Source organism: Lucilia sericata, unplaced genomic scaffold (genome assembly GCF_015586225.1).
Source record: "Lucilia sericata isolate MDLA Ls3-8-SP2 unplaced genomic scaffold, ASM1558622v1 Contig000827F_arrow, whole genome shotgun sequence".
Classification (NCBI taxonomy): Eukaryota; Metazoa; Arthropoda; class Insecta; order Diptera; family Calliphoridae; genus Lucilia; species Lucilia sericata.
This window is the reverse complement of record NW_023994819.1, coordinates 12,658-25,314: the sequence shown is the minus strand read 5'-3', so window position 1 is coordinate 25,314 and position 12,657 is coordinate 12,658.

Genomic DNA, 12,657 nt, shown 5'->3' with positions numbered 1-12,657 from the left:
ACTAGAACTGAACTAGAACTGAACTAGAACTGAACTAGAACTGAACTAGAACTGAACTAGAACTGAACTAGAACTGAACTAGAAACTGAACTAGAACTGAACTAGAACTGACTAGAACTGAACTAGAACTGAACTAGAACTGAACTAGAACTGAACTAGAACTGAACTAGACCTGAACTAGAACTGAACTAGAACCGAATTCCCGAATGTCTACTAGTCATGATTGCAGGCAGAAAATCTCTTTAAGATCAACAAACTTGATTAATCGACAAATTGTTAAATTTTTCTCTAAATAAATTAATACACATTTATCTAACGGAATACGTTTACAAAATGTATCAGAAAAGATATTCATTAAACTCCTACAATTCAAAAATTGTTTATTTACTTAAGAAATAAATACCGCAATGACTACTGTGTGTATAATTTAAATCGAATTTGTTTATTTTCTTATAATTCACATACATAGATGTGCATTTTTTTGAAACTAAAACGAAAACGTTTGAAAATAAACATATACGTTTAAGGAAAATTAATTTTATAGCATTAATATTTATTTGAACAAATTGTGTAATCCACATAAAAAAATAAAATTTTTGTGATCTACACAAATTTTACTGAGAAATAAAAACAATGTCTTTAATAACAAACTTTTTTTTTAAAATTTTGCTCTGACATTTTTAAAAATCAATTTTATACAAACATTTTTTAATCATTTAAAAATTTTAATTTCTTAAAACATTTTCTTTTCTAGTGTTAAGAAGGTCATGTTTTAGGAAGAGAAAACATGTTATCAAAGTGTTTTGTAAAATCCTTTTTCTGCCACCAGCTGTGTCTTTAAAACAACTTTTATAAATGATCACAAGCCAATATAACACCTCCTCAACGTGTCGTTCGTCTATTAGTAAAACTGACAAAAAATATTAAAATAAAAAACCCATTTCGACAAGTTTCAACAAGTAATAAATGTTTTTACGGCCAAAATGCCAACAAAAACACAGAGTTTTAAAATTTTACATTTCTTGAATATTTGATGAACTTGAAAATTGCTTGGGCAGCTTTTACGAACAGTTATGGTAGTGGAATTTTTTATTACAAACATGTTTGTTGAAACATGTATGTGGAAGAATGAATGAAGACATATGGACTATTAAACCCTACATCATTATCATTAGTTATGAGTTCATGTATTAATATTTGAAACACATCAAAAAGTGTACCGTATTCACCTGAAAGTATGCTCCACTTTTTGGCAAGTTTCCTCTATCTGTATATCTATCTATCTATCTATCTATCTATCTATCTATCTATCTATCTATCTATCTATCTATCTATCTATCTATCTATCTATCTATCTATCTATCTATCTATCTATCTATCTATCTATCTATCTATCTATCTATCTATCTATCTATCTATCTATCTATCTATCTATCTATCTATCTATCTATCTATCTATCTATCTATCTATCTATCTATCTATCTATCTATCTATCTATCTATCTATCTATCTATCTATCTATCTATCTATCTATCTATCTATCTATCTATCTATCTATCTATCTATCTATCTATCTATCTATCTATCTATCTATCTATCTATCTATCTATCTATCTATCTATCTATCTATCTATCTATCTATCTATCTATCTATCTATCTATCTATCTATCTATCTATCTATCTATCTATCTATCTATCTATCTATCTATCTATCTATCTATCTATCTATCTATCTATCTATCTATCTATCTATCTATCTATCTATCTATCTATCTATCTATCTATCTATCTATCTATCTATCTATCTATCTATCTATCTATCTATCTATCTATCTATCTATCTATCTATCTATCTATCTATCTATCTATCTATCTATCTATCTATCTATCTATCTATCTATCTATCTATCTATCTATCTATCTATCTATCTATCTATCTATCTATCTATCTATCTATCTATCTATCTATCTATCTATCTATCTATCTATCTATCTATCTATCTATCTATCTATCTATCTATCTATCTATCTATCTATCTATCTATCTATCTATCTATCTATCTATCTATCTATCTATCTATCTATCTATCTATCTATCTATCTATCTATCTATCTATCTATCTATCTATCTATCTATCTATCTATCTATCTATCTATCTATCTATCTATCTATCTATCTATCTATCTATCTATCTATCTATCTATCTATCTATCTATCTATCTATCTATCTATCTATCTATCTATCTATCTATCTATCTATCTATCTATCTATCTATCTATCTATCTATCTATCTATCTATCTATCTATCTATCTATCTATCTATCTATCTATCTATCTATCTATCTATCTATCTATCTATCTATCTATCTATCTATCTATCTATCTATCTATCTAGCTATCTATCTATCTATCTATCTATCTATCTATCTATCTATCTATCTATCTATCTATCTATCTATCTATCTATCTATCTATCTATCTATCTATCTATCTATCTATCTATCTATCTATCTATCTATCTATCTATCTATCTATCTATCTATCTATCTATCTATCTATCTATCTATCTATCTATCTATCTATCTATCTATCTATCTATCTATCTATCTATCTATCTATCTATCTATCTATCTATCTATCTATCTATCTATCTATCTATCTATCTATCTATCTATCTATCTATCTTCGATCTATCTATCTAATCTATCTATCTATCTATCTATCTACTAGCTATCTATCTAATCTATCTATCTATCTATCTATCTCTATCTATCTATCTATCTATCTATCTATCTAATCTATCTATCTATCTATCTATCTATCTATATCTATCTATCTATCTATCTATCTATCATCTATCTATCTATCTATCTATCTATCTGTCTATCTATCTATCTGTCCTGTCCTATCGATTTATTTTAAGTTATAGCATTAATAGTTATTGAACAAATTGTGTAATCCACATAAAAAAATAAAAATTTTTGTGATCTACACAAATTTTACTGAGAAATAAAAAAAATGTCTTTAATTACAAACTTTTTTTTTAAAATTTTGCTCTGACATTTTTAAAAATCAATTTTATACAAACATTTTTTAATCATTTAAAAATTTTAATTTCTTAAAACATTTTCTTTTCTAGTGTTAAGAAGGTCATGTTTTAGGAAGAGAAAACATGTTATCAAAGTGTTTTGTAAAATCCTTTTTCTGCCACCAGCTGTGTCTTTAAAACAACTTTTATAAATGATCACAAGCCAATATAACACCTCCTCAACGTGTCGTTCGTCTATTAGTAAAACTGACAAAAAATATTAAAATAAAAAACCCATTTCGACAAGTTTCAACAAGTAATAAATGTTTTTACGGCCAAAATGCCAACAAAAACACAGAGTTTTAAAATTTTACATTTCTTGAATATTTGATGAACTTGAAAATTGCTTGGGCAGCTTTTACGAACAGTTATGGTAGTGGAATTTTTTATTACAAACATGTTTGTTGAAACATGTATGTGGAAGAATGAATGAAGACATATGGACTATTAAACCCTACATCATTATCATTAGTTATGAGTTCATGTATTAATATTTGAAACACATCAAAAAGTGTACCGTATTCACCTGAAAGTCTATCTATCTATCTATCTATCTATCTATCTATCTATCTATCTATCTATCTATCTATCTATCTATCTATCTATCTGTCTATCTATCTATCTATCTATCTATCTATCTATCTATCTATCTATCTATCTATCTATCTATCTATCTATCTATCTATCTATCTATCTATCTATCTATCTATCTATCTATCTATCTATCTATATCTTCACTAACAAGACGACTAATGAATTATAAAGTATTTATACGACACATTATTAGTAAGACCTTATTATAATACTTCTATGTAATCCTGGCGATATGTAGTAGTCATTGAAAAGTATGTTGATAGGTAAGTAATTACAATTGAAAGTCATTACCCAGTTTTTGCTGGGTACTTATTAACATTGATAAAGGGGTACACATTAATCTATATTCTACGGTTTAGGTTCCTATTTTCATCATTAATTTCATTTTAAAAATACACCTCAGACTATCAACACAATTTAAAATCACTAAAAATAGACAAAAACAAAATTCATGACCTTGTGTCAAAATATTACTTTTATAATATTTGTGTGTGTGTCTAAGAAAAGGTGGTAAAAAATTTTTTGTGATAAAAAAACAGTAAAAATAAAACCTGATTGATGACAGCAACAAGACACATTTATTATTTAAGGAAAACATTTTTTTTCTTAAACTACGCACGTCTGGGAAATGAAAAATAGCTGCAATATGTGATGACATTTGATAAAAGATCGTAAATGACATTTTAAATCTGTTAAATGAAGCAAAACATCAACTTAAAAGCAGGCGGTTTTAATCCCATTTCAAGGACCAGAATATAAAAATATTAAGTGATACTTATCATTACTTGATTTAGGTAGGAGTGAAGATTGACAAACAAACTTTTGTTGATAATAGTTAAGCTTTGTGGAGTAAACATTGCTTTAACTTTTTCGCTCTTAATATTCCGGCAAGAGAGCTCTTACGCTATAAAATTTAAAATAACCTTAAACATATTTGATTTAGTTTCCGCTAAATAATAAACGAAATCTTTCTTGCTAATATATAGTAAAATTACTATAAATTTAACAAAAACAAACATTTTCATTAAGTATTTATCCCCAAAATTGACTTTAGCAAATTGATTTAAACTTTCAAGTGGGTACCACAACTTTTTATTTATTATTTTACCATTCTCTTCTATTTATTTTGTAATTCTTTTTTTCAAAAAAAATTTCAACGTTTAAAAACAAATAAACAAAACAAAATCAAAAAATAGAGCTCTGCAAAACTTTCACGTATAGAAATTAAAACTTTTAATTTAAAAGTGTAAAATTTAGAGAAAAAACTGTTTTACCGAACATAAAAGTTGTTAAATTATTTTCCAGGGAAACACATATTGAAGTGTAATGAGAAGTGTATGTATTTTGAAATGTGTACGTAAGTATATGTGGTTGCGAATGGGGGATTGAAGGATTTAAAGTAAATACTCATACTTTCTATGACATTAGTAGGGTTTATTTAATACACTGCTTAGAAAATTTTCACAAATACTTCTAAAACTATCATCAAAATTGCACTCTTGAGCATATAATTGACAAGAATTATCTCTTACATTCGGTAAAGTCACATACAATATGATCTCACTTAAGTGACTAAAATTTTTATTTCTTTTTATTTTTATTGTAATACTTTTTTGTTCCATCCTAATATTCATAAGTAATTTGAAGTACTTATGTTTACATTTGGTCAAATATGTTATATATGGTTAGCTGTTGGTATTTTTTACCACCCACTTTAGTAGTATTATACAATTGGTACAAATTTTATTTACCAATTAGAAGGTTCATTAAAAATGAATTTTTAAATTAGTTTTATACCAACCATTACTAATTGCAATTTAGATTTGTAATACAGTAAAAAAAAGCTTAACGAAGTATTGGTAGTAGAAATATTTTGAGGACGATTTTTATATAGAAATAGAAATTTGTTTAAGTTACAGAGCACCTGCTATGTTGGGATCTAAAAATAAAATAAACTAAAATCTCAATAGGACATTAATTACAACTTTTTTGTATTATATGAAGAACATTTTGAGGGCTAGGTGAAATAATGGACCGATTTCAATGATTTTCAATAGGCTTGTACAAAACCTACGTATGTATGAGAATAACATCGCTAAACTATTTTAAAAACTGCAACCTGTGTCTTACGCACAAGGTTTACGTGGACAGACAGAAAGACAGACAGACAGACAGACAGACAGACAGACAGACAGACAGACATACAAACAGACATACAAACATACAACCATGAAACATGCAAACATACAAACATACAAACATACAGACAGACAGTGATTCTGGAAATAAAAAAATCTGTAATAATTTCAGTTTTCCATGAAATATTAATTTTTATATAAAAACCCTTAAATCTGCGGTAGATCTTTAAATAACACTTCACTCATGATCACCAATATTTCCCATCAAAAATCGGCTTAATAACACTGGGTGTAATTTTGTATGTCATGGAAACATAACCACCGCTACGTGATAAAAGAAAAAAAACGTGTCTTCCAGTTTTGTCCAAAGTCATGCACATATTTTTATAGGCCCCAACAAGGAATCGGTGTAATTTTTACCAAAAAGTAATAATTTCTCAGGTTCATATCTTGGCAAACAGTTGGGAATTTTGATTTACTTTCTGCGGCAAAGTTGTAGCTCTTGTCATAAAGCAAAAGCAAATTGTCAACATATAAAATCAAAAAACTTCATCTTAGGGACACATGTACGTATACGTGTTAATGATTTATTGATATTACAAATATTAAGTATACGCCTAATTAGTTAAACACTTGAAAGTTAAAAAGAAATCGAACTTTTGCGGGCTAGGGTAAAATGAGGCATGATCGTTACGAAAATTGGCAGAAACATTCACACTTATATACAACATAAGGTTATGCCGATTTTTGTAGATATTCTTAAAAATGTTTGCAATATTATTAACTCAAAAGCCCTATTTCGGAGGTACGGTTGTATGGGGACTAGGTGAAATAATGATATGGTTTCAATCATTTTCAATCGGTTTCATCCTTCGGCCAAAATTTGTGCCAAATTATACCAAATTATTTTGAAAATTCCGACCTGCACGGATAGACAGACAAAGCTTAGTCGGTACCCCACTTTTTTGAATTCATCATTTAATTAAATAAACTTCACTATAAATATTTAACACCCCTCCTTACGCTTTCTTCTATCCCTAATCACAAAATAAAATTGAATAAAATTCGGTCATAGGTTGTGCACAAATTTAAGACTCTTTTCACACATTAATAAGGTCATTTGTGAAAAGAGAAAAAAATAAGGAAAAAATATATAAACCCATTTGCTTTAATATAATATTCTATTTGAGGTTTTTTTTTCAGAGAGGGTTATTTACTTTGGTTTAAAACCAATATTTAGATTAGTTTTGCACATTTTTTTTTATTAAATGTAACAATTTTTTGGGGACATTTCTTAGCAATATTACATTTTGTATTTTGGGGGCCTTTTGTATTTGTGCATAAATATTGTATGCGGTTGAATATGTCAATAAAATCATAATCCAAATACTATGCACATACTTGTTTATAAATATAAAGGGATGATAAATAAGTAAGTCTTAAGGGTATTGGTCATAGTAAATCCTTCATATCCTTTTTATTTAGTTGTTGCTTGTTTGTTTTCCTTTTTTTTTTGGTATTTGTCGTTGTTGTGGTTGGTTTCATTTCCGGCCTTTTTCTAGTTTCTAGCTGTAAGTAAACTTTGGTCTCTAGCCGTTTTAATATTTATTATTATTATTTTTTTTTTGGACAGTTCCCTATTTTAAATAACCATGTTGTTATGGTTTTGTAGGAATTGTTAAGTTTCCGACAGTTTGTTTACTTTTCAATATGACAAGCTTGATTATTTATGGGAATTTATGTACAAGAATCTAAACTAAAATATTACTTTGTTTGACTATATTATGTCAAATTTAAGATGAACAAAATAGCAGAAGTATTGAAGCACAGAGGGATAGTCTTAGAAACTAACAACTAATTGTTCTATATTCGACTATACCGACTCTTATATACCCTTCAACATAAGTAGTTAAGTACTTAAAAATATCTGACAGAATTATTAAAGATTTGTCAAAAAATTTATTTCAACAAACATAAAAACAGACTGACAGACAGACAGAGAGACAGACAGACGGATATAACTTAATCAACTCCACTATCTATAAGGACCCATACTGTTTACACTTTATGGGATAGAAATACTCACAAATGACTGAGAATCTTTACACTTTTATGAAAAAAAAAAAATTAAAAAAGTTTCACTGAATTCGTTATTGATCGAAAAACTTATTATTCTCTATTTAAAGAAACATTTTTCTATTTATTTAAACTCAATTTTTAAAATCTATTTAAAGAAAATAAAAAATTTTATAGAAAATTTTGATTAACACGAAGACTGGCCAACTATAATTTCCTACTTATTTTCCACTATATAAATCCCTTGGGAAAACTATCTTCCATTGAAAGCCATTAAATTAAAAACGAATTTATCTACTTGGAAAAATCATAAAACATAAAAGTGCTTTTTATCACACAATGGCGGTGGTTAAACTTCCTGCTCATGAATCCTATTTTCCACAGAAAACTTAAGTACATAGTACACACAAACACACAAACATAATAAAAAACCTTTTGATTGCCAATAAAAACAGAAACGTAACCAAATAAAAGATGAATTGTCGTTTGTTTGTGACACACAATTGACACAAATTTCATAAGAATTTTGGCCCAGAAGTTCCATTTTTTTTACTGTTTTCTTCCTTTTTCCATAGCTGGCTTTATAAAGTGATTTAGATGTATTTCCACTCACAAAGAAAATAACAAAAAGAATTATTGATTTGTGTTGTGATTTTATTAAATCGTCATAATAAAATTTAACGAAATTACGAGGATTAAAGATCAAATTACAGTATTAAGTTATATCCACAAAACAGGAAGTGTGAACACAGAAGTTATGTAACGGAAGTGGATATAAAAATCTTATATAATATTAATGTCTTAGATAAAGGCTCACTTATGGGAGGAAACTTTGTGAATGAGAGAACTAAACTGAAACTAACGTAATTTTTGTTTTTTAATTTTGCAGAACTTTAGATATCATTATTTTCTCAAACAATCCCAAGAATTTCAATAGTTTAAAAAATTGCGCAAATACAACTCATTTAAACTTAAGTTAAAAAAACAAACTTGCTAACTTTTTGTATATAAATTAAAGTTCTAAAAAAATCACTTGGCAAAAAATAAATAACAACAGAAATCGAAACACGTGGATTTTTTAGCAGTCAAAAAAATATACCCTTATCTTGTAGTTTGTAAAATGAAACTAAGCAGCATAGCAAAATATTAGCGAATAATACACGAATTTTTTTCTATTTCATCTAAAACTTAACAAAAAAATATGCCCCCTTCTCTTCTTTATTTGTAACAAACATTTCAAACAAAAAGAAAAAAGGTTAAAATTATGAGAATGTGTGAGAACCAATAAAAAACCCTTTAAGTTTTAAACTATAAAGTTCAATCCTTAGCAATTGAGGAAAATAAAATCTATTACATAAGGCAATATTGTAATAAATAGAAATTGTTTTACAACTAAATTTTATGGTCATGAATTTTCTTTATAGGCATACTTTAACTATTTTCTTTTTATTTAATCACAAATATTTTTAGCTATTTGAGTGATTTAAGTAAAAATACCTTTTTTAGAAGATTTATTATTACTACAACAAATTAGGATTTTATACGTAGGGGAATGATGTAAAAACCTAGAGAACTGAACTGGAACTGAACTAGAACTGAACTGGAACTGAACTAGAACTGAACTAGAACTGAACTAGAACTGAACTAGAAACTGAACTAGAGACTAGAACTGAAACTAGAACTGAACTGAACTACACTAGAACTGAACTAGAACTGAACTAGAACTGAACTAGAACTGAACTAGAACTGAACTAGAACTGAACTAGAACTGAACTAGAACTGAAACTAGAACTGAACTAGAACTGAACTAGAACTGAACTAGAACTGAACTAGAACTGAACTAGAACTGAACTAGAACTGAACTAGAAATGAACTAGATGAACTAGACGAACTAGAACTGAACTAGAACTGAACTAGAACTGAACTAGAACTGAATCTAGAAATGAACTAGAACTGAACTAGAACTGAACTAACAGAACTGAACTAGAACTGACTAGAACTGAACTAGAACTGAACTAGAACTGAACTAGAACTGAACTAGAACTGAACTAGAACTTGAACTAGAACGTGAACTAAACTGAACTAGAACTGAACTAGAACTGAACTAGAACTGAACTAACTGAACTAGAACTGAACTAGAACTGAACTGAACGAACTAGAACTGAACTAGAACTGAACTAGAATGACTAGAACTGAACTAACTGAACTAGAACTGAACTAGAACTGAACTAGAACTGAACTAGAACTGAACTAAACTGAACTAGAACTGACTAGAACTGAACTAGAACTGAACTAGAACTGAACTAGAACTGAACTAGAACTGAACTAGAACTGAACTAGAACTGAACTAGAACTGAACTAGAACTGAACTAGAACTGAACTAGAACTGAACTAGAACTGAACTAGAACTGAACTAGAACTGAACTAGAACTGAACTAGAACTGAACTTGAACTGAACTAGAACTAGAACTGAACTAGAACTGAACTAGAACTGAACTAGAACTGAACTAGAACTGAACTAGAACTGAACTAGAACTGAACTAGAACTGAACTAGAACTGAACTAGAACTGAACTAGAACTGTAACACATGGGAATATTGATCATAGATTCAGAAAAGTATATATATTCTCGGTTATTAAATTAAGACGATCTAGCTATGTCCGTCAATCTGTTTGTATGTCAGTTGAAATCTCTATAGAGACTTTAGCGTTATACTGTAGTATAGAGACATAGAATTTTATAGGAACTGATCATTCTACATAATATGATGAAAGTGGCCCAAAAGTTGACCCCCTTATTAGGTCCCCTTCAAAAAATTTCTTTATGGTTCATAACTGTCTTAAGATTAAAAGTAGAGTGATGACTCTAAAGCTCATAAATGACTTTAAAGTAGATGTATGTTGATGAAATTCTGTAAAAATAAGTTTTATAGAAAACAAAATCTTTCTAACAAATATAATAAGGATCTCTCCATAATTGGCTCATATAAGGTCTCCTTCAACAAATGATTTACAATATATATTTTGTTGATGGATGTAAAAGAATCGGCAAAAAAATAGTTATAATATTTTCTTTGCATTAAAATCTATATAATGTAAAACAGAAAAATCAGCATTTCAAACAAGTTCTTTAAGGACCAAATAAATATTCATTCAAAACATACAGTCACGTTTTATTTCAATTCCAACTAAAATCTATTTTCTTTCTCCTATTTTAGAAATTACGAAAGACTCAATCTCTTAGCATTGGTAAGTAAGGAAACTTATACATATTTCAGTACATTCCATAATCATTACTATTCATAACATTATTTTTTATATTTAATTAAAATCTTGCAAACATATACTTAGAATTAGTAAAGGATCATAATAGAATTAAAGATTTCAAGATTTTTCTTTGCTTCTATAAAACTTTTACATTCCCTACAAAAACTTCAAAATATTGCTGCCTTTTTCATATGTTCCCTGCCTGAAATGGTATTTATATTTTTGAAGTGTTCTTTAGCGGAATAGCAGACATCATATTAACAAAAGTTAAAGAAAATACAAACAAACATAATAAATATAATAGAAATACACCCTTATCTCAGTAAACCAGGAAGTAGACATAGAACCGATTTTGACACAAAGTTGTCGAAGAAAATTAAGTTACATTTTAGTTTAACTTAACATTTAAGACACATAGACTTTTTATAAGGAAAACTTTTGGGAAAAGAAAATCAATAGGAAATTTCCATTTTTAGATCTTTGAACAAGAAAAAATTCTTAAGGAATACTTAGAAGTTTGTTCCTTTTTTATATAAAAGTAAATTGAAGAAGTGAAAGTAACTGTTCCCTTTCCTCTATAATAACGAGTATTTGCAAGCAGTGCACGTTACTTGTCGCTGTATGTTAAGGGAATTTGGAATGAGTGAGAGGTGAATAAATTTAATACTTGTTAGTCGATTGGTATTAACTAAATCTAAGAAATAATACATAAAGTGAATTAATAAGTACTATTGAAGATTATTATTTATACATATTTATATGATTTTTGTATGTTTATTTCGAATATTATTTCTTCAGTGCTGTTAAGTAAAAATTAATCGAATATATTAAAATTTCTTGAAATTTTGGAAAAGTATTCAGAATTCTTATAGAATAGAATTCAAAGCCCCTTAATCTTTCCTTTTAACTATCCGTTAAAATGTCCAAAGTATTTGTGGTGTATAAGGTGCACATATTTTATTGCATCAATGATTTACCTGTTTTCATCCTTTATTTGTTAATCTCCCTCAGAAATTTTTAAAATTAAAAAAACAAAAATAAACAAATAAAAACTTTAACCCTAACCTAAGGCAAAAACACCCAAAATAATTTAATCTTTTTATGTTTAACATAGAGATGACCATTTGCAGGTACTGCCCCCCTTCTTAAATGTTTCTATTATATTGAAAACTCTTTTTAAACCTAAAATCTCCTTTTTAACCCAAGTTATTTATAGACAAAAATCCTGTACTAAATACCTTTTACATAATATTTTGCTATTTATTAGTTTGTAACAATTTATAAGAATATTTTATTTGTTCCTTGTTTTTTTCTTGTTTTCAATTCCCAGAAAGACAGAATAGGGAAATAACAAAAGAAAATATAAAAATACTTAAAAAGGAAATAAAAAAGCAAGAAATATTTGCAGGGTTTTTGCACTTTGCTAAGTGAAAATGATCTTTAAAAAAAAAAAACGAAATTTCAATACAAATACTCAAAGAAAAGCTAAA